The 21,775-nt window shown below is 42.5% G+C and overlaps 1 pseudogene; it reads right to left on the bottom strand.

Moving 5' to 3' along the window:
- Positions 1-355: 355 nt before the first annotated feature.
- LOC101550290 (uncharacterized protein C2orf78-like) lies at positions 356-15,872 on the bottom strand (annotated as a pseudogene).
- Between the last annotated feature and the right edge of the window lie 5,903 nt (positions 15,873-21,775).

Genomic DNA, 21,775 nt, shown 5'->3' with positions numbered 1-21,775 from the left:
ATATTCCTCTGACCCTCCCCTACTCATCATCAGGCCCATGGAATTTCTACTCTTTGGGGCTTTAAAACCCCGGAACAAGTCACTTTCTCTTTCTTACAGTCTTGTCTGTTTCTACTTTGTCCTCTCTCAAACTTCCCATTCTTTCTCATGCCATCCTCCAACCCCAACCCCCTCCAAATAACAAACACTGTTGACAGCATCTCAAAATTTAGAACTTTTATTATTAGTCTATTAACTTAATGCATCTCTTTAACTTATTAAAAAGATACTAGAATGAATGAAATGTTATGGCATCTCAGATGTTTGTCTATGGCAACCATCTGGTGCCTGAAGTGGCACCGACCATCCCAGCTACTCACATTACGTAGCCATAGTATCGAGAGATGTCCATCTCTTTTTCTCTCTCGATAAAAATTTGCACTTTCCCCAAAGAGGTGCATTTGGCAGCATTCTCACGCTCCTGCTGAGCCTTCCTTTTCATAGCCTCATGCTCTTGTCTTTGGTCTTTTGTGATGGGCTTTGACATTACTGGCTCAGTAACACTGGGCTTTCTCCATGGAATTGGTTGGAAAGGGAAGTCTTGGAGTAGAAACTGACTCTGACTTTTGGGTAGAGCCTGGTGCTTGGTCACAGAGACGGGAAGAGGCTCCTGCTGGAGAGAAGTGCTAGCTGTTGCCCTGAAGGGAGCAGGTCTAGAAGGTGCAGGCTGAGGAATAGGTCGGCTAGTAGGGTTCAGCAAGCCTGGTCGAGATGGGTTGGTCGAAATGGGCTGAGCTGGCTTGGCAGGACCTGGCAAAGATGCAGTAGTTGGCCGGGATGAATTGGAGGCAGTTGGCTGAGCTGAGTTGGTGGAGTCAGGCCTGCCAGGGTGAGCTGCAGCTGGACGATGTGAAGCCAGAGACTGTGGTCTCTGAGGAACAGGTCGAGCTTGAGGCTTCTCCATGGTTAGAAAAGGCAAAGGTACCAGTTTGACCTTCCCAGGAGGTAGCAGCTCAGACTGGGATGGAGACGAGCGTTCTTCAGCACTGCTGCTTGGTTTCTGAGCTCTGACCTGAGTTTCCTCAAGACCTTTTCCATCCTTTGTCGCACCTAGCCAGGGTTTGACAGCTGAGGATGGATGGAAATCTTTGGGCTTCTTTGAGCTAGCCAGGACCTGGAAGGAGGAGAATCCAGGCTTTTGATCACTCTTCTTCCCCAGTGCATGAAACACTTGCACAGACTCCAGCATGCGCGCGCCTAGGCAGCTGTGGGGCTTTTTAAAGGCCTCCTGGGAAACCTCAGGTTCACTTTTCTTGCATTTCATCCCAGTAATGGTGGGCATCTCTTCTGCCAGGACCTTGTTCCCTGGCTGCTTACTCTCTTCAACTTTCTTAGAGTTTTCTCTGGCCTTTTTTGTCTTCTCCTGCCCATGGCTCTTTGTTTTGCTGATTCTGCTGGATGCAGCTTTCTGAGGTTTGCTGTTCTGTTTGGCCATGGTCACAGGACACCTATCACCATCTGCAGCATTACAAACAATCACTTCTTCCCCTGGCAAGCGTTCTCGGTCTCTTAGCGGGATTTTGGCCTTGGGTTCTCCCTCAAGAGGCTCAGAGGCCTTATTTTTGTTCTTCCGGTTTGGATAGGAGGGTCCCTTAGTGCCACTTAAATTTTTGTGCACCTGATTCAGAGTGATGGTATCTGTGGTGTTCATTACCTGCAGATTTGCATTGATCTAGGTCTTTTAAGCGATCTAAGTGCTGGGGAAGATGTATATCTTCCACCAGTGTGGTGATGTCTGCACAACTACCGCCAAATTCAATCCCACTTTCAAGTGTTCCTGGGTGCTCAAAACATAGACCATTCTTTTCCTGACCAGTAGTTTCAGTGCCATGCTGTTGCTCTTGGCTGAGAGGGTCAATGCAGGCTAAGAGCTGGTGGATATCAGGGATTGCTACAGGGCACAGTGGAGGATCTTGGTTTTCTATTGTGATCTGCAAGGTATTCAGAGACTTTGAAAGCCCAATTTTTGTCTCATCCAAATTCTTATCTGTTTGTTCTTGAGTTGGAGATGGAGGCAGCGCCAGGTTCTTTTGGGCTGGAGCTATTATGGGAACATCCCCGAGCTCAGGTGGTGGGTTCCTCTCAAGTATTTGATTCCTGCTACTGTAAGACTCAGGCAATTCTGAAGTTTGTGTCAGACAAAATGTCTGACTTGAAGGCTGCGATGCCAGGGAAGCCTCCATCCCCAGGGAATTCATCACTACAAAGGAACCAAAGAAGAAATCAGGCCTCCGTAAATGAGATACTCCCTCCACACAACTAGTGGTGCTACAATTGTTCACCTGCCAGCCATGGGCAAGGCTTTGTTACTGGCTCTTCTAAGGATCATGGACACGGCCCTGCGGTAGAAGATTGGAGATAACTGTTGTCATTCTTACTGTTGTTCATGTGATGCCGTTGTTTCCTGGTTTTCTTTGTATTTTAAAAAATTTCTGTGTAAACTGTACTTGAAAATAAGAGACTTGGGACAGAGGGATATCAGTCTGTAAGACACCTGCCCTGCACAGATCTGACCTCAGTTTGATCCTCAGCATCACATTTGGTCCCCTAAGCACCTTCAGCAGTGATCTCTGAGCACAGAGCCAGCAGTAAGCACTGAGCACTGTGGGCTGTGACCCACACTTTGCCTCCCCCAAACTAAAGATTTTTTTCAAGCTAGATATTTCTAAACTATTAAATGCTATACAAAGCTTAGCATAATATAGTCAATTTCTTCACTTTCCTGACCAAAAGAAAAAATGGATAGTTCATCTCATGGGATAGGAGAAGGAATCAAGCACCACTTCCTCATGAAGTCTGTGCTCAAGTAGAGATTCTAGGTTTGATAAGTTTAGACAGGATCTCCCAGTACAAGGTGTATTCAGAACCTACTTGTACATTAAAGGGAAAGTTAATAGGTGCCATCAGAATAAGTGTTATAAAATGTCTTCAGAAATCACAAAAACAAGAGTTTAAGAAATGGAGTTTATTGTTACTGTGGTAATGCTGGGGGACTGACCAACTATGAAAATGTGGCATTCCTTGTTATGCTCATGAAGTTTTCTTCTATGAAACCTACATGGCCATTATCCTATCATGCCTTCCAATCTGCATTAGTAGTCCTTATCTTAAGTGTGAAAATAGGTGCTGTAAAATGAGTGAGGGGAGTTTAAACTTAAACTGAGTTTATTTAACTTCAGGTTTCATAAATTTAAAAATCTCAGTTTATTAAACTTAAATGTCACCTGTCTATGGACAGTTTCCCATTTGCAGATTTGACCCCAATTATTGAATGCCAGATTTCCTGTCTTTCCATTTTACTCACCTTGATAACTCAATTTTGTAATGAGTTGAGCAGACACAGAGTAGTAGATTCCAGCAGTGGAGGCTGGTGATCGGTTCTTTGGGGCCTGGACCTCCTTTAGAACCATACCCATTTCTAGAGATGCGTTGCTGTAAGTTTGGAGGGCAGAGCCCCTACCTCCTGTGCATGTCATGGAACCATAGGATTGCAGGCAGGGACCAGGTTCTCCAGAAAGGAGAGGTCCCAGAGTGCCCTGATGATAGTAATACATCTGACTCCCTTCCTGGTCAGGAAGTGACATGCTATGACGCTGATTTGGAACCTGAGATGGTGTCCTCTCAACAAGAGTGATAGAAAGTGATGGGTACAGAGACACCGTGTTGTTGGTATCCAAGGTTATCTCATAGTGAGCTGCCATTGACATGGAAGAGACAGCAGTGTCTTGGTCAATGACAGTCACAGTAAAGTCTCCCATGGAAGACTTTTTTCAGCATTTCCTGCAATATCCCACTCCAAAACACTCGTGTAGGAAGCAGCTGAAGTGGACATCTGGCTCTGGTCAGACACTCCAGACAGCAATGTTCTGCTAGAACGTTGGTCAAAATAGGCACTACCCATCAATGGTTGGAAAGAGGTGCCAGAGGCTGAGGGCAGGGACCAAGCAGAACTGCCAGCTGGAGCAGATACTCTGGAGTAGTTGCAGACCCTTCCTGTTAGGGAAGCTGCATTGTTCACCAAGGGAAGATGAAGCTGCAGAGAATGTGCAGTTCCCAATACAGATTGATTTTGAAAATTTTCTGTAAGGAACAAGAGGGTGACGAAAAAATTCTGTGAGACTGATAATCTCCTGTTACATTTGGGATAAACAATATTAACTTAAAGTTTTACCTATAGAGAAGCTTGTAATACCAACATTCAACTGAGTTACCAAAAGTCCAACAATTTAGGGTGGTTGAAAGGCTGGAACACTTTGGCATTTTGTGTATTTGGCACCGTGCTCCCAAAGTGAAAACAGAGCTATAGAAGACTCCTGTGATGTTTGTACGTGGTTTTCTTGCTTAGAGCTACTTTCTCTTTTCCCTAGGTCCATCTGTAGCTTGCTCTCCTATTGAACTCATGTTATTTCCTAGAATGGAAGCATTTTAAAACTAGGAAGTCCTAAGAGACTAACATTTTATTGGAGAAGAGAAAAACCCGAGGCCCAGAGATGGCATAGAGACTTGGTGAAGTTTTCCCATTATTTTTATTGGGAATGGAGTGGGGTGGAATTTGGACCAATACCTGGCAGTAATCTTGGGCTAGTCCTTGCTCTGTATTCTGGAGTGACTCCTTGTAGCGCTCAGGAGACTGGATGCAGTGACAGAGATCCAACTGGATTGGCTGCTTACAAGGCAAGTGCCTTATCCCCTCCTGTATTATCTCTCTGTCCCTTATGTATTGATTCAATCTAGTTGATGAATTGTAGGTTAGTAACCTTACCCTGATTTCTGATCCTACCTAAAAAAATGAGTACTTGAGTTTCTCAAAAAGTACTTTTGGAAGGAAGACTGTTATTTAAATTTTCAGTGTTGGGGGCTGGAGTTACAGCACAGCAGGGAGGGCATTTGCCTTGCACGCGTCGACCCGGGTTCAATTCCCAGCATCCCATATGGTCCCCTGAGCATCGCCAGGAGTGATTCCTGAGTCCATGAGCCAGGAGTAACCCCTGTGCATTGCCGGGTGTGACCCAAAACAGAAAAAAAAGGAAATTCTCAGTGTCAAGTTGCTCTCCTGTAAAGTAGTTACTGACAACTCTAATTAAGAATAATATACGACTTCGCCGCGCCCGCCGCTCCAGTATGACTGAGGAGGACAAGGGAGCTGCTTTGGACACCAGCAGCCCACTGAACAACCTGCAGTATGTGATTTGAGCGTTTCCACCAGGCCGCCCGTGCGGGGCCCAGCGTTTCTCTTTTTTTTTAATCTCTCTCTCTCTCTCTCTCAACCTCTCCTGGGCACAGCACAGCCTCCACCCCACTTCTCTGAGCACAAAATGGAGACATGTACCCAAATGCGCGGCACGGCTGGCGGGAGATCGAGGGCAGGGAAGTACCGGTCTCCGCCCACCTCGGACACTTTCCCACTTCCGCCCGTGCAGGGGCCCGGTATTTCTATAGGTTTTCCCATCTTATGAGCACCATAAAAGGGTAAAAGATTGTAGCGATAGAATTTCAGGCAGAATTTTCCCTGGACTTTATACAGAAACCCAAAACCGCGCGGCCGCTGCCTCGGCCGCGCAACCTAATGTCATCTAATCATCAGCAATATGAAATGGTTCCTTTTTAACGGGTCGGACTTTGGTGGGAAACCCTAACAAGAATAGTAAGTTTTTTGTTGAAACATTGAAGGCAACCAAAATGGTAGCCATCTCTCTAGATTGAACTAAGCCATATCCCCACGCCAGCTGAGAAGAAATATCCTCCTTTCTCGGGAAGAAACGCGGCGTGGCGTTAACCATAGTATGATGTCCATTAAGTTGACACGGACCTGGTGGCATGGGAATGGGATACAAGGGAATAAAGTATTATGTACATGGAACAGCGGGACGCTGGTGGAATCTTGAGTCGGGGCCAATACCAGCACACTACTTTTGATTCCAGAAACTGCAGACTTTCTACCAGACTATCAACTAAGCCAGAGCCCCACGCCGGCTGATGACAGGAAATAACCATCTTTTCCGTTTTTTTTTCCTTTGTCAGGCAGCATGGTGAATACTAAACAGGCGTGAACTTGGTGGTGTGGGACGAGGGGGGGAAAAAAAAGAAAAGTTATGTAACAAACAATGGGACTTAATATCTTTACATTCTAAGCAATGGAGAACTATCAAATGATTCCTTGACAATAGGACTGTCTTTTTCCTTTTAGCGGGAAACCCCAGCAACAATAGCGAGTTATGTGTTGAAACATAGAATGTAACCAAGATAAAGCGTAAACGAAATGAAACTTATCAATTACAAGGGCAGGGACGGGGGGAGGGGACGGGAGGTATACTGGGGTGGTTGGTGATGGAATAGGGGCACTGGTGAAGGGAAGGGTGTTTGAGTATTGTATAATTGACATAATCCTGAGAACTATGTAACCCTCCACATGGTGATTCAATAAAATTTTTTTAAAAAAAAAGAATAATATACATATTTAAAGTTTGTCTTTTTATGTGATTTACATGGGAGGAAGTATACAGATAAAAAAAATAATGTAAAATATGTATCACAGAACTGAAAAAGAAGTATATAGATATTCATGAAATCTGGGCTGTGTAGCAAGCAGCATAGTATGGTAAGAGTCTGAGAGCAGACCCAAGTGTAAGCCCTGAGCCACACTGGATGTGGTCCCCAAACAAAACCAAAGAAAACAGGACAACAAGTTTATTAAGAATTTGTGCCATGCATACAAGATGAAGACAATATTCTATTTTTGCAAAAAGTGATAGCCAAAAGATGCAATAAGAGGCGATTTTTTAGTGCACATCTTACCAGTCCATAAAACAGAAAAGATTTACCAGCAACTTACATAACAAGCAGAAAATATAATAAATGTGATTGCATTTGGTGAGCAAAAATGTTTTAAATGACTAAAAAGCAGAATGAAATATAATAAGTACAAGAAATTACATTATGATTCTCATTCATACCCCTGAATATTAACCAGCAAACAACAGGTATTAAACATAGCATAAAATTTCAGTAAGTCACACAAGAAAAAAAAAAGGGCCATTTAAAAAATGGTCACAAAAAATTTCAAATTTATTTTCAAAAACTAGATTACAAGTGTCTTTATCAACCGGGAAATGTCCTTCCCAAAGTTAAAGAAATGATCACCAAAATCCAATTTAAATATTTTTAGTGTAGGAAAACTCTAAGACTGCACACAACCAATATAAGTGTGTAATTAGACATGTGACACTTGACTTTTATATTTTGTCTTAGGATCTAAAAACAGATGCCGAGTTTTATCAAAATGCTCTTGTGTTAGGAAGAAACTGTTTGTGAAGTTGACAAGCAGTTTTAACTTGGAACCTACTTATCACACAAAAGACTCAATTCTCCTGATTCAAGTTAGAAGATATCATTTCTTTATTTTTACAGGCAGAGCATACATGTAGCCTACAAACTAGAATGTAATAAAAACATTGAAGATTCTGCTTCTTCCATCCCCCTAGATAACCACTATTTGTTATTTATAGGAAGCATCATTTCTGAAGCATGTTTATATTCAAAACTGCCAAGTGCCAAGTGTGTTCTATGAGACAATAAGAATAGAAACCACCAACGTGCCGTTCTGTTAAACTGCTCTTCCTCCTGGTACTCTACTCGAGGCATAGGACACCCTCTCGTCCTAACAGTCATTAAAATAAACTGCTTTGACTTGCTCTCAGCATATTTGACAATATTCTTTCTGTTTTTTTTAAATAAAGATCTTTATTTGATATATTGAAAACTACACAGAAGGGTCCAGAGAGTGTTACAGTATTGCTTCTACTTAACACTTTTTGATACTTCTATTTCTTTTTTTTTTTAATTTTATTTTATTTTATTAAATCACCGTGTGGAAGATTACAATGCTTTCGGGCTTAGGTCTCAGTTATACAATGCTGAAACAACCATCCCTTCACCAGTGCCCATATACCACCACCAAAAAAAAAAAAAAACCACACAGTACACCTCCCATCCCACCCCCCCACCCCCTACCTTGTAACTGATAAGTTTCATTTTACATTCTGTTTACTTTGGTTACATTCAATATTTCAACACAAACCTCACTATTGTTGTCAGGAGTACCCCACTAGATTCAGACCTACTGTGAAGACAAATAAGGTCGCACGGCCGCTACTGCAGCCGCGCGGTTTTGAATTTCTGTACTTTAACAAGAAGTCCAGGGAGATTTCTTCCAGATATTAGATAATTGCAGGCTTGAAAACCCAATCTGTGGTCGTCTTAATATGGCGGCCACCGCGCCCTTCATCCCCGGAGAGAAAGAGGCGAGAGAGAGAAATACCTTTCCCCTCCTGAGCGGGCACGGGGCCGAGGCTTAGTTCTCAGGCTGGAGACATTCTGCGAGGAGTTGCCCATGCCGAAAGAGGTTTTGCTGGGTCTGGATTCACGCTTGTGCAGCTGCGGAGAGGCCGCACATGCGTGCGGCCCCCGGGATCACATCTCGGCAGTGGGAGGGGCCGGTGCCTCCCCAATATTCTTTCTGTTTTGCTTTGAAAACTTTGGTTCTCTTCAACGTTTTATCCCAAATGGTTTCCCCTTCCTGAGAAATCCCTCCATAGTCTTTCCTTATTTCCTATTTTATTCTCCTTCATATATCCTCTTCTTCTTGGCTTCTATTGGTCAATGCTTGATGAAAATGACCCTAAACTTTGAGGACTTGCCTCCTTACCGTTCAGCACCCCACACCTTCCCCACGCCCCATTTTTTCTTATCACCTAGTTTAGATAGAAAACTCAAAGACACTTTTAAATAGTACTAAATGTAAAAAAAGTACAAATACAAGTGGAGAGGCCATTACAGATAAAGCATCCTAGTATACATTAACAGTTTTCTACAGCACCTACACTTTCTGTTTCTGTCAAAATAGTGTCTCTGATTTCCTTTTTCTCATGGGTATCATGTAAAAATCATTATTGAAAGGAAAAGTAAACACAGAGAATGAGCACTCATATATAAACATATTTGAGCTAAAGTCTGTATAAAATATAAGTTATTATATTTTATAATATATTACATAATGTAATGTAATATATATATAATGTAATAAATGAGGGAAAACACTTTGTACCTGAGAGAAAGAAAGTGTCTAAAATCACACAGCAAATGTCAAAGTCAAGCTAAAATGAGGCTTATAAAATTCTAGTTGAGTACTTTCTTTAATACATGCTGTTTTTACTTGACTACTAAATTTAGGGATAAGAAATCTAATGAAAAGCTTTGAAAAGTATTATTTCTTACCTGACATGGTCAGCGAAGGTGAAATATCAACAAAAGGTAGATGAGAAGAGGAGACGATACGAGAGTACGTCTGAACACTGAATTGGAAAACCACAAGTGTCCAGTACAGATGACTGGTCACTGGTGATTGGTCATTGGTCACTGGTCACTTGTGATGATCCAAATGTGTTTACAAACAACTGCACGGGAACCCCAAGATTCTACCATGTGGTGGTAGGTTTGGTGTGAGAATGATGTCATAAAGCAGGCAGTTGAAAGATAGAGGCTAGCCAATAAGAAGGTCAGTTTCCCAAGAAGAAGACTGGATTGGATAGAGATAGAGGTAGAATTAAGCAGGTTAGGGAGATGGAATCCTACAAGACAGTTATAACAGTTTCACCTTCCTCAGACTCTCATGTTAGGGAAATGCTCCTATTATACTAAAGAGCTTACATATTTCATTAATAAATCAACAAAGTTACTAGGTAATATTTATGTTGCCTAGTAACCAATAACATTAAGTTTTTACTAATATATTTTATATAATGTTTAATTAAATTATGTGTTCATACTTTATAATATACATTATTACTTCTTTAGGGTTAGGAAGTGATGGGTTATTATGAGAAATCATACCCGAAGAAAAAAACCCTGAGGGTAGGGTTTTCTGATAGCAAACACTCACCCAGAAAAGAATAGTAGGCAAGGATAGAATAGATGCCAAAGTATCTGCCAGCTGCAAACTTGTGCCAGGAAAACATAGACTAATACTGTTTAGTGTCTTTTAGATTTAGGGGACAATATGGCCAAAACTAGAATAGAAAACTTTCACATTCTGATTTATTTATTTATTTTGGTTTTGGGGCCTCCCCTGGCCATGCTCAGGGCTTGCTCCTGGCTCTGCAGGCAGCAATCACTCCTGCAGGATCCCGGTCAACTGGGTTCAGGACAGGTGCCCTGCCCACTGAGCTATTCTCCTGCCCCAACAACTTTATATTTTAAGGATGCCTAGTGATTCTCTGTGAACTACACTAGCCTCTGCTCTCCATGTGCCTAGGGCATATTGATATACTTACTGTCCTTGATGTCTGCTAACCTCAACAATGGTTCACCTGTTGGGCTCTGGTGAGGTTGGGGGAGCAATATTGCATTGTATTGACCTGCCTGTGAGACCACAGATGGCTGCCCAGGTGACCCTTAAGCTTGGACAATCCAGCTGTTTATCTACTTATGTGTCTCATTCTCTGTGACTGAACCCTGCTGGATGGAGGTTGAAAGTGACATTTGGATTTGGCAGAGAAGAAACAATTTAGTCAGATTACAACCAATTATTGTGATAAACAAGTTACATTATCCATTAGAAAATCCCAAGTACTATGGAATAATTGGGGATCTATGAAGGGAATCAGAATGAACAAAAGTATTTCTTGAAGGTAGTTGTAACTTAAAATAATGTCATCATCTGGATCAAAGTTATTACCAGTGGGTAAGGCATTTGTCTTGCACACAGTGGACCTGGGTTCAATCCCTGGCATCCCATCCTATATGGTCCCTTGCAGATTGTCTTCATTCATGGCTAGCACACTACAAACTATAATATCATTTCAGCCCCAGAAATGTGGTGTGTGTGTGTGTGTGTGTGTGTGTGTGTGTGTGCGTGTGTAGGGAGAGGTTTTGTTTTGGGCCAGCCCCAGTGGTACTCAAGTACTCCTGCCTCTGTGCTCAGGAGTGACTCCTGTTGGTGCTCATGGGACCATATGTGGTGCTGGAGATAGAACCAGGGTAAGTCACAGGAATAGTAATATATTAACCCCTATATTATTGCTCAGGCCCTGGAGTAAAAATAACTATTAGAAGTGGAAAAAAGGCCAGTAGGAGCCAGTGCAAAAACACAATCAGGAACTTTGCTGGTGAAGGATCAGCCAAGGCTCCAGGGTCTGATTTCATACTACAACTGCAGAGTTGAGCAGAGACAGAGACAGAGACAGGTCTTCAGAGACTAACGTATTCACTATGAGTGGTTATTTAAATAGAAAACATTTGCTGTCCCTAATTAGCAAAAGGAAGAAAGACAGAGAGAAAAAATTATGGAAGGAAGGAAGGAACGAACGAAGGAACGAAGGAACGAAGGAATGAAGGAACGAAGGAACGAAGGAACGAAGGAAGAGGAAAGAATGAAAGGAAAGGGAAAGTAAAAGAAGAAAGGCCTCATAGCCAAGAATGTTGGCTTTGGCTCTGAGAAAAATTAGGAGACATGGGAGAGTTTGAATGGAGAAGGGGTAGCATCTCATGTTTTGAAAGGAACATAATGATGGCCGTTTGACATATGATTTAGGATCCATGTATATGAAGTAGCACTGCCGTCCCGTTGTTCATCAATTTGCTTGAGCGGGCACCAGTAACATCTCCATTATGAGACTTGGTACTGTTTTTGGCATATCAAATACAGCACTGGTAGCTTGCCAAGCTCAGCTGTGCAGTCAGGGATACTCTTGGTAGCTTGCCGGGCGCTCTGAGAGGGGCAGAGGAATCGAACCCAGGTCGGCCGCATGCAAGGCAAACGTCCTATCTGCTGTCCAAGTTCTCTCTCCTTCACTCATTCCCTACAAGTTAATAGGAAAATTGGGAATAACTGTTGGTCTGTGACAGAGGTTTTTCTTTGCAAACTCTAATTTAAATAAACATAGGACTCCTTACCTTTTTCATTGTAGGAATATGAGGCCATGCGTACACTTCCCCCTGTGGGCCTCTAATTCTATGCAGGCCAAAGTGTTGTTACTATTTTCCCCTTAAAGAGATACTTAAAACACTTCATTTCAACCCCCCTCCCACAGCCCCACAAAAGAAAAATTAGCCCACCACTTTCAATGTTCTGCAGCTTGCTTTGGGTTTCTTTGGTCTTTGCATGAATAAGTTTTGGGGGTTGCTTTGTGGTCAAAACACGTGTGCTGGTACGGACCAGACTCCCTGCCCGAGTTCCAGCCAGGAGCTCCAGAAGGAACGCCAGCCCTTTGAGCTCCCTCTGGCCTAGTCTGTAACCTATTATTTGGAACCTATTTTATTTTCCTACTTTTGTTTTTCCTCTTATTTATGAAATTTAATTTTTCAGCAAAAAGCATCTTAACATGTTTTAAAAACATCCACCAATGTTCCGATGATGCACACTACTGCCCCGGTCCCTCTGCTTCCCCGTTTCCTTCCCTTTCATCCATCACCCCATAACTCTCCTAGGACCATCGCTTCCCACCACCACCTTCCCAGCCTCAAAAAGAGACAGTAGGAACCGCTTTGGGAGTGATGACCTAGTGCGCATGTCCCAATCCGGTAGCTCCCCATGGCCGAGACCCCAAAACCATTCGCGGCATTGATTCTTGTCTGAGCTTCCGTAAACAGCGAAGTTTACAGCAGGCTACGGGCACCAGGAACCGAGGAAGACCACCTAGCCGGCCCCTCAAGCTAATATATTTTGAGCTCCCCCTCCAGCAGTGTCAGGATGCTGTGGCCTGAAAGCCAGCTTGGCCTCCTTGGGGGGTCTGCAAATCCAAAGAATTTACATAGACATATGGACCTCATTGTGGAACCTCGCTAGCAAAGTGACCCCGTAATACCTGCTCTGAGTATTGTTGGGAAGATGAAGTGAAATGGTATATCTAGGGGTGTTTAACCTGGGGCCTGAGTACATGGTGATTTATCTTTACATCTCCCAGGAGCTGATCTTTGGGCTTCCTGCTACAGCTGGTCTCTTGGCTTGGTCACTGTTAACAGTCACGCCTGAATAACTCTGAGGGCTGTTGACCACTCACCTGTAGTTTCATTCCCCAGTAATATGTGTTTCCATCGCACAACTGTGATCATTTATGGATAGGACTACCCAAATCTTTTGGAGATGTGTCTCAAATCTCTTTATTTTCCAAAGGTGGTCGTCAGACATACAGACAGCCTCCATGAAAGAATTTATACTATTCTTCTGGTCATCTTAGACTCATCCACCTTCTTCAGTCTATTCCAATTTCATTATTTAAATCAAGTCCCCTCACCATGCCATTTCTCCTATTCCTTTTTTGGAGGAGACTGGGAATGAGGGCATACTTGGTTGTGCTCAGGGCTTACTCCTGGCTCTGTGCTCAAGGATCAAATCTGGTGACAGTTCATATCATGAAATAGGAGAAGGAGAAGCACCACTTCATCAGGGAATCAGTGCACAAGTAGAGATTGTAGGTTCGATGACTTCGGACAGGATCTCTGAACACCAGGTATATTCAGAACCTTGTTGTACATTAAAGTAAGGGAAAGTTAAAGAGGCACCATCAGAATAAGAGTTCTGAAATGTCTTCAGAACACAAAAAAACTATAGATTAAGAAATATAGTTTATTATTAGTTTGGTAATACTGGGGACTCATGAACTAGGACATTGAAAAATGTGGCATTCCTCGTTATGCTCCTGGTGTTTCATTATATGACGCCTAGATGGCCATTATACTATCATACCTTCCAATCTGCATTAGGAACTCTTATGTTGAATCGAAAATAAGGTAGTGTAAACACATCCAAAAGAACAAAAGCAACCACTGTTGGAGAAAATGTGGGGAGAAAGGAACCCTCCTACACTGCTGGTGGGAATGCTGACTGGTTCAGCCCTTTTGGAAAACAATATGGTCACTTCTAAAAAAATTAGAAATTGAGCTCCCATTTGGCCCAGCAATACCACTGCTGGGAATATATCCTGGAGAAAAAAAAAAAGTATAGTCGAGGGGCTGGAGCAATAGCACAGCGGGTAGGGCGTTTGCCTTTCACGCGGCCGACCCCCGTTCAATTCCCAGCATCCCATATGGTCCCCTGAGCATCGCCAGGAGTAATTCCTGAGTGCAGAACCAGGAGTTACCCCTGTGCATTGCCCAGGTTGACCCAAAATAAAATAAAATAAATTTTTTAAAAAATGGGGCCAGAGCGATAGCACAGCGGGTAGGGCGTTTGCCTTGCACGCGGCCGACCCGGGTTCGATCCCCGGCATCCCATATGGTCCCTCAAGCACTTCCAGGAGCAATTCCTGAGTGCAAAGCCAGGAGTAACCCCTGAGCATTGCTGGGTGTGACCCAAAAAGCAAAAAAAAAAAAAGTATAGTCGAAATGACATCTGCACTTACATGTTCATCGCAACACTGTTTACAATAGCCAGAATCTGGAAAAAACCCGAGTGCCCTAGAACAGATGACTGGTTGCAGTAACTCTGGTACATCTATACAATGGAATACTAAGCAGCTGTTAGAAAAAATGAGGTCATGAACTTTGCATATAAGTGGATCAGCATGGAAAGTAGCATGCTAAGTGAAATGAGTCAGAAAGAGAGAGACAGACATAGAAAGATTGCACTCACCTGTGGAATATAGAATAACAGAGTAGGAGACTGACACCCAAGAATAGTAGAAATAAGTACCAGGAGGTTGACTCCATGGCTTGGAAGCTGGCCTCACATTCTGGGGAGAGGGCAACTCAGATAGAGAAGGGAACACCAAGTAAAATGTGATTGGAAGCCATGCGGGGGAAGGGTGATGCAGGCTGAATGTAGACTAGAGACTGAACACAATGGCCACTCAACATCTTTATTGCAAACCACAACAGCTAATTAGAGAGAGAGAACAAAAGGGAATACCCTGCCACAGTGCAGGGTGGGGGGGGGGGGAGATGGGATTGGGGAGTGTGGGAGGGATGCTGTGCTTATTTGTGATGGAGAATGGGCATTGGTGAAGGGATGGGTTCTCGAACTTTGTATGAGGGAAACATGAGCACAAAAATGTATAAATCTGTAACTGTACCCTCACGGTGATTCACTTATTAAAAAATTAATTAATTAATTAAAAAAAAGAAAAGAAGGTGCTGTAAAAAGAGTGAGGGGAGTTTAAAATTAAACTGAGTTAATTTAACTGCAAGTTTCACAAACTTAAAAATCTCAGTGTATTTAACTTAAATGCCATCTGCATATGGACAGTTTTCCACTTGCAGATTTGACCCCTAGTTTTGAATGCCGGATTTCCCTTCTCTCTATTTTAATCACCTTGATTACTCGATTCTGTGATGGGTTGAGCAGACACCGAGTATTAGATTCCAGCAGTGGAGGCTGGTGATCGGTTACTTGGAGCCTGGGCCTCCTTTAAAACCATAACCATTTGTGGGCATTTGTTGCTGTAAGTTTGGAGGGCAGAGCCCCTACCTCCTGTGCATGTCATGGAGTCATAGCATTGCAGGCAGGGACCAGGTTCTCCAGAAAGGAGAGGTCCCAGAGTGCCCTGATGATAGAAATACACCTGGCTCCCTTCCTGGTAGGGAAGCAACATCCTATGACTCTGATTTGGAACCTGAGATGGTGTCCTCTCAGCAAGACTGGCAGAAAGTGATGGATACAGAGACACCATGATGTTGGTATCCAAGGTTATCTCATAGCGAGCTGCCATTGACATGGAAGAGACAGCAGTGTCTTGGTCAGTGACAGTCACAGTAAAGTCTCCCATGGAAGACTTTTTTTCAGCATTTCCTGCAATATCCCACTCCAAAACACTCGTGTAGGAAGCAGCTGAAGTGGACATCTGGCTCTGGCCAGACACTCCAGACAGCATTGTTCTGCTAGAATGTTGGTCAAGATAGTCACTACATGGGGCTGATGTGATAGCACAATGGGTAGGGCATTTGCCTTGCACGCGGCCGACCCGGGTTCGAATCCCAGCATCCCATATGGTACCTGGAGCACTGACAGGAGTAATTCCTGAGTGTAGAGTCAAGAGTAACCCCTGTGCATCTCCGGATATGGCCCAAAAAGCAAAAAAATAAATAAATAATTTAAAAAGATAGTCACTACCCATCAGTGGTGGAAAGCAGTGCCAGAACTACCAGCTGGAGCAGATACCATGGAGTAGTTGCAGGCCCTTCCTGTTAGGGAAGCTGCATTGTTCACCACGGTAAGGGAAAGCTGCAGAGAATGTGCAGTTCTCAATACTGATGCATTTTGAATATTTTCTGTGAGGAACATAAAAATAATGTCAGCATGCGGCTGACGAGGGTTTGATTCCTAGCATCCCATATGGTCCCCTGAGCATTGCCAGGGGTAATTCCTGAGCACAGAGCTAGGAGTAACCCCTGTGCATCGCTGGGTGTGACCCAAAGACCAAAAAAATAAATAAAATTAGCCATAGAGATGCTTCTAGTACCAACAGTCAAATGAGTTACCGAAAGTCCAACCATTTTTGGTGGTTGAAGGGCTGGAACATTTTGGCATTTTGCGTATTTGTCACCTGCTCCCAAAGTGAAAACAGAGCTATAGAAGATTCAGGTGATCTTGTTTGTACTTGGATTTCTTGCTTAGAGCTACGTTCTTCTTGCCCTAGCAATGCCTGTAGCTTGCTCTCCTATGGACTCATATGTTATTTCCTAGAAATAAGTCTAAGAGAATGGCTAACGTTTTATTGGACAAGAAAAAATCTGAGGCCCAGAGATGGCATAGAGATTCACTCAAGTTTTCCAATAACTTTTTGTGGGCGTGGTGAGTCGTGGAGTTTGGCCCAATACCCGGCAGTGATCTTGGGCTATTCCTTGCTCTGTACTCTGGAGTAACTCCTTGTAGTGCTCAGGATACTGGATGCAGTGACAGAGATCCAACTGTTTAGCTGTGCCTTATCCCCACCCTGTGGTATCTCTCTGCCCCTTATGTATTTCCAGGTTATGGAACCTAAGCATGTGGACTTTCTTGCCAGGACTCTGCCTTGATGACTACAATGCCAGAAACGAGGCAGAAGATACCTTACATTAATGTAGGCCTCTGGGGTCATTACATCTATCACCATTGTAATCTTCAAGTTTTCATTTGGCTTGTGCAGTTCATATCTGTTACCTATGCTTCACATATGATTCAATCTAGTTGATGCACTGAAGGTTAGCCACCTTACCCTGGTTTTTGATCCTACCTCAAAAATGACTACTTGAGTTTTTCCTAAGAAGTACTTTTGGAAGGAAAACTGTTATTTAAATTCTGTTTCTCAAGTTGTTCATCTACAATGTGGTTACTAACAACTCTAGTTAAGAATAGTAATGTATGCATGAGTATAATTTTTCTATTTCATGTGATTTACATGGGAGGAAATATATATAAAGAAAAATCATGAAAAATATGCATCACAGAACTGAAAAAGCAGTATATAGATATTAATGAAATCTGGGTTATGTAGCAAGAAGCATAGTACAGTACATGATTGACAGCAGACCCAAGAGTAAACCCTGAGTGGTACCGGATGTAGTACCAAAACAAAACCAAAGAAAACAGTACAATAAGTTTATTATTAAATTGTGCCATACATACAAGATTTTCTACTTTAGCAAAAAAATATTGGCAAAAATGTGACATAGAAGGTGATTTTGGGTGCACACCTTACCAGTCCATAAACCAGAAGATTCACCAGTAACTTACATAACAAGCAGAAAATATAATAAATGTTATTGCATTTGGTAGCCAAAAATAAGTTTTAAATGACTACAAAGCATAATGAAATTTAATAAGTACAAGAAATTAATTATGATTCTCATTCATATCTATGAATATTAACCAGTAAACAACAGGTATTAAACATAGCATACAATTTCAGTAAATCACACAAGAAGCAAAAAAGACCATTTGAAAAATGGTCACAAAAAATTTCAACTTTATCTTCAAAACTTAGATTACAGTTATCTTTATCAACAAGGAAAATGTCCTTTATAAAGTTTAAGAAATGAACACCAAAACCCAATTTAAGGGGCCGGAGCGATAGCACAGCGGGTAGGGCGTTTGCCTTGCACGCGGCCGACCCGGGTTCGATCCCCGGCATCCCATATGGTCCCCCAAGCACCGCCAGGAGTAATTCCTGAGTGCAAAGCCAGGAATAACCCCTGAGCATCGCTGGGTGTGACCCAAAAAGCAAAAAAAAAAAAAAAAAAAAAACCCAATTTAAATATTTTTAATGTAGGAGAACTCAGACTGCACATAACCAAGATAAATGTGTAACTAGACATGTGAGACTTGACTTTTATATTTCTTCTTAGGATCTAAAAATAGATGTTGACTTTTATACAGATGCTCTCATGTTAGGAAGAAACTTTTTGTGAAGATGACAAGCAGCCTTAACCTGGAACCTACTTACCACACAAAGAATCAAGTCTCGTGATTCAAGTTAGAAGATATCATTTATTTAACAGGCAGAGCATACATGTACTTAAAAAATAGAATGTAATAAAAACATTGAAGATTCTGTTTTTTCCATCCCTCTCAATTATCACTACTAGTTATTTATAGGAAGGATCATTTCTCTTTTTTTTTGTTTGCTTTTTTTTTTTTAGTGAGTCACAGTGAGGGTACAGTTACAGATTCACATCTTTCTGTGCTTGTTTTTCCCTCATGCAATGTTTGAGAGCCCATCCCTCCACCAGTGTCCATTCTCCACCACCAATGAACCCAGTATCCCTCCCACCCACCCCCATCACATCCCCCCACCCCACCCCGCCTCTGTGGCAGGGCATTCCAATTTGTTCTCTCTCTCTCCTTTTGGGTGTTGTGGTTTGCAGTAGGGGTATTGAGTGACCATCGTGTTCAGTCTCTAGTCGACTTTCAGCACGCATCTCCCTCCCCATGCAGGATCTCCAATCACATTTTACTTGTTGTTCCCTTCTCTATCTGGGATGACTTTCCACCAACATGTGAGGCCCAATTCCAAGCTATGGAACCAACCTCCTGGCATTATATATTACTATTCTTGGGTGTAAGTCTCCTACTCTGTTATTTTATATTCCACAGACTTTCAGCACGCATCTCCCTCCCCACGCAGGATCTCCAATCACATTTTACTTGTTGTTCCCTTCTCTATCTGGGATGACTTTCCACCAACATGTGAGGCCCAATTCCAAGCTATGGAACCAACCTCCTGGCATTATATATTACTATTCTTGGGTGTAAGTCTCCTACTCTGTTATTTTATATTCCACAGATGAGTGCAATATTTCTATGCCTGTGCCTCTCTTTCTGGCTTATTTCACTTAGCATGATACTTCCCATGTTGATCCACTTATATGCAAAGTTCATGACTTCATCTTTTCTAACAGCTGCATAGTATTCCATTGTATAGATGTACCAGAGTTTCTTTTTTTTTTTTTGCTTTTTTTTTTAATTTTATTTATTTTTAATTAGAGAATCACCGTGAGGGTACAGTTACAGATTTATACACTTTTGTGCTTATACTTCCCTCATACAAAGTTCGGGAACCCATCCCTTCACCAGTGCCCATTCTCCACCACCCGTAAACCCAGCATCCCTCCCACCCTCCCCAATCCCATCTCCCCCCCACCCCACCCTGCCACTGTGGCAAGGCATTCCCTTCTGTTCTCTCTCTCTAATTAGCTGTTGTGGTTTGCAATAAAGGTGTTCAGTGGCCGCTGTGCTCAGTCTCTAGCCCTCATTCAGCCCGCAACTCCCTTCCCCCACATGGCCTTCGACTACAATGTAGTTGGTGATCGCTTCTCTGAGTTGACCTTTCCCCGGAACGTGAGGCCAGCCTCGAAGCCATGGAGTCAACCTCCTGGTACTTATTTCTACAGTTCTTGGGTGATAGTCTCCCACTCTGTTATTCTATATACCATAGATGAGTGCAATCTTTCTATGTCTGTCTCTCTCTTTCTGACTCATTTCACTCAGCATGAAACTTTTCATGCCCATCCACTTAACTACAAAATTCTTGACCTCCTTTTTTCTAACAGCTGCATAGTATTCCATTGTATAGATGTACCAAAGTTTCCTCAACCAGTCATCCGTTCTGGGGCATTCGGGTTTTTTCCAGATTCTGGCTATTGTAAACAGTGCTGCGATGAACATACATGTGCAGATGTTGTTTCGATTGTACTTTTTTGCCTCTCTGGGATATATTCCCAGCAGTGGTATTGCTGGGTCAAATGGGAATTCAATATCTAATTTTTTGAGAATCGTCCAAATTGTTTTCCAGAAGGGCTGAACCAGTCGGCATTCCCACCAGCAGTGAAGAAGGGTCCCTTTCTCCCCACATCCTCTCCAACAGCGGTTGCTTTTGTTCTTTTGGATGTGTGCTAGTCTCTGTGGTGTGAGGTGGTATCTCATGGTTGTTTTGATCTGCATCTCTCTGATGATTAGTGATGCAGAGCACTTTTTCATGTGCCTTTTGGCCATTCGTATTTCTTCCTTGGTAAAGTTTCTGTTCATTTCTTCGCCCCATTTTTTGATGGGGTTGGATGTTTTCTTCTTGTAGAGTTCAACCAGTGCTTTATATACCATTGATATCAACCCCTTATCTGATGGGTATTGTGTAAATATCCTTTCCCATTCTGTGGATAGTCTTTGGATTCTGGTCAATGTATCTCTTGCGGTGCAGAAGCTTTTTAGTTTAATGTAGTCCCATTTGTTGATCTCTGTTTTTACTAGATTGCTTAGTTCCGTGCCACCTTTGAAGATACCTTTATCTTCAATATCGTGGAGGGTTTCACCGACATTGTCTTCAATGTACCTTATGGTTTGTGGTCTAATGTTGAGGTCTTTAATCCATTTTGATCTGACTTTTGTGCATGGTGTCAGGTCAAGGTCTAAACCCATTTTTTTGCATGTGGTTGTCCAGTTGTGCCAACACCATTTGTTAAAGAGGCTTTCCTTGCTCCACTTCACATCTCTTGCTCCCTTATCAAAGATTAGATGGTCATACATTTGGGGTTGTGTGTAGGGATATTCCACCCTGTTCCATTGTACCAGAGTTTCTTTAACCAGTCATCTGTTCTCGGGCACTCGGGTTTTTTCCAGATTCTGGCTATTGTAAACAGTGCCACGATTAACATATAAGTGCAGATGTCATTTCGACTATACTTTTTTTTTTCTCCAGGATATATTCCCAGAAGTTGTATTGCTAGATCAAATGGGAGCTCAATATCTAATTTTTTGAGAATCGTCCATATTGTTTTCCAAAGGGGCTGGACCATTCGGCATTCCGACCAGCAGTGTAGAAGGGTTCCTTTCTCTCCACATCTTCTCCAACAGTGGTTGCTTTTGTTCTTTTGGATGGGTGCCATTCTCTGTGGTGTGAGGTGGTATCTCATGGTACTTTTGATCTGCATCTCCCTGATGATTAGTGATGCAGAGCATGTTTTCATGTACCTTTTAGCCATTCGTATCTCTTTTTTGGAAAAGTTTCTGTTCATTTCTTCGGCACATTTTCTGATGGGGTTGGATGTTTTCTTCTTGTAGAGTTCAACCAGTGCTTTGTACACCCTTGATATCAATCCTTTATCGGACGGGTATTGGGTGAATATTCTTTCCCATTCTGTAGATTGCCTTTGTATTCTGGTCCCTGTGTCTTTTGCGGTGCAAAAGCTTCTTAGTTTAATCTAGTCCCACTTGTTTAACTCTGTTTTAACTTGATTGCTTAGTTCCGTGTCATCTTTTTTTTTTCTTGGTTTT

This window comes from Sorex araneus, chromosome 8 (assembly GCF_027595985.1).
Source record: "Sorex araneus isolate mSorAra2 chromosome 8, mSorAra2.pri, whole genome shotgun sequence".
In the NCBI taxonomy this organism is placed as follows: Eukaryota; Metazoa; Chordata; class Mammalia; order Eulipotyphla; family Soricidae; genus Sorex; species Sorex araneus.
This window is presented reverse-complemented; position numbering and strand designations above follow the sequence as displayed.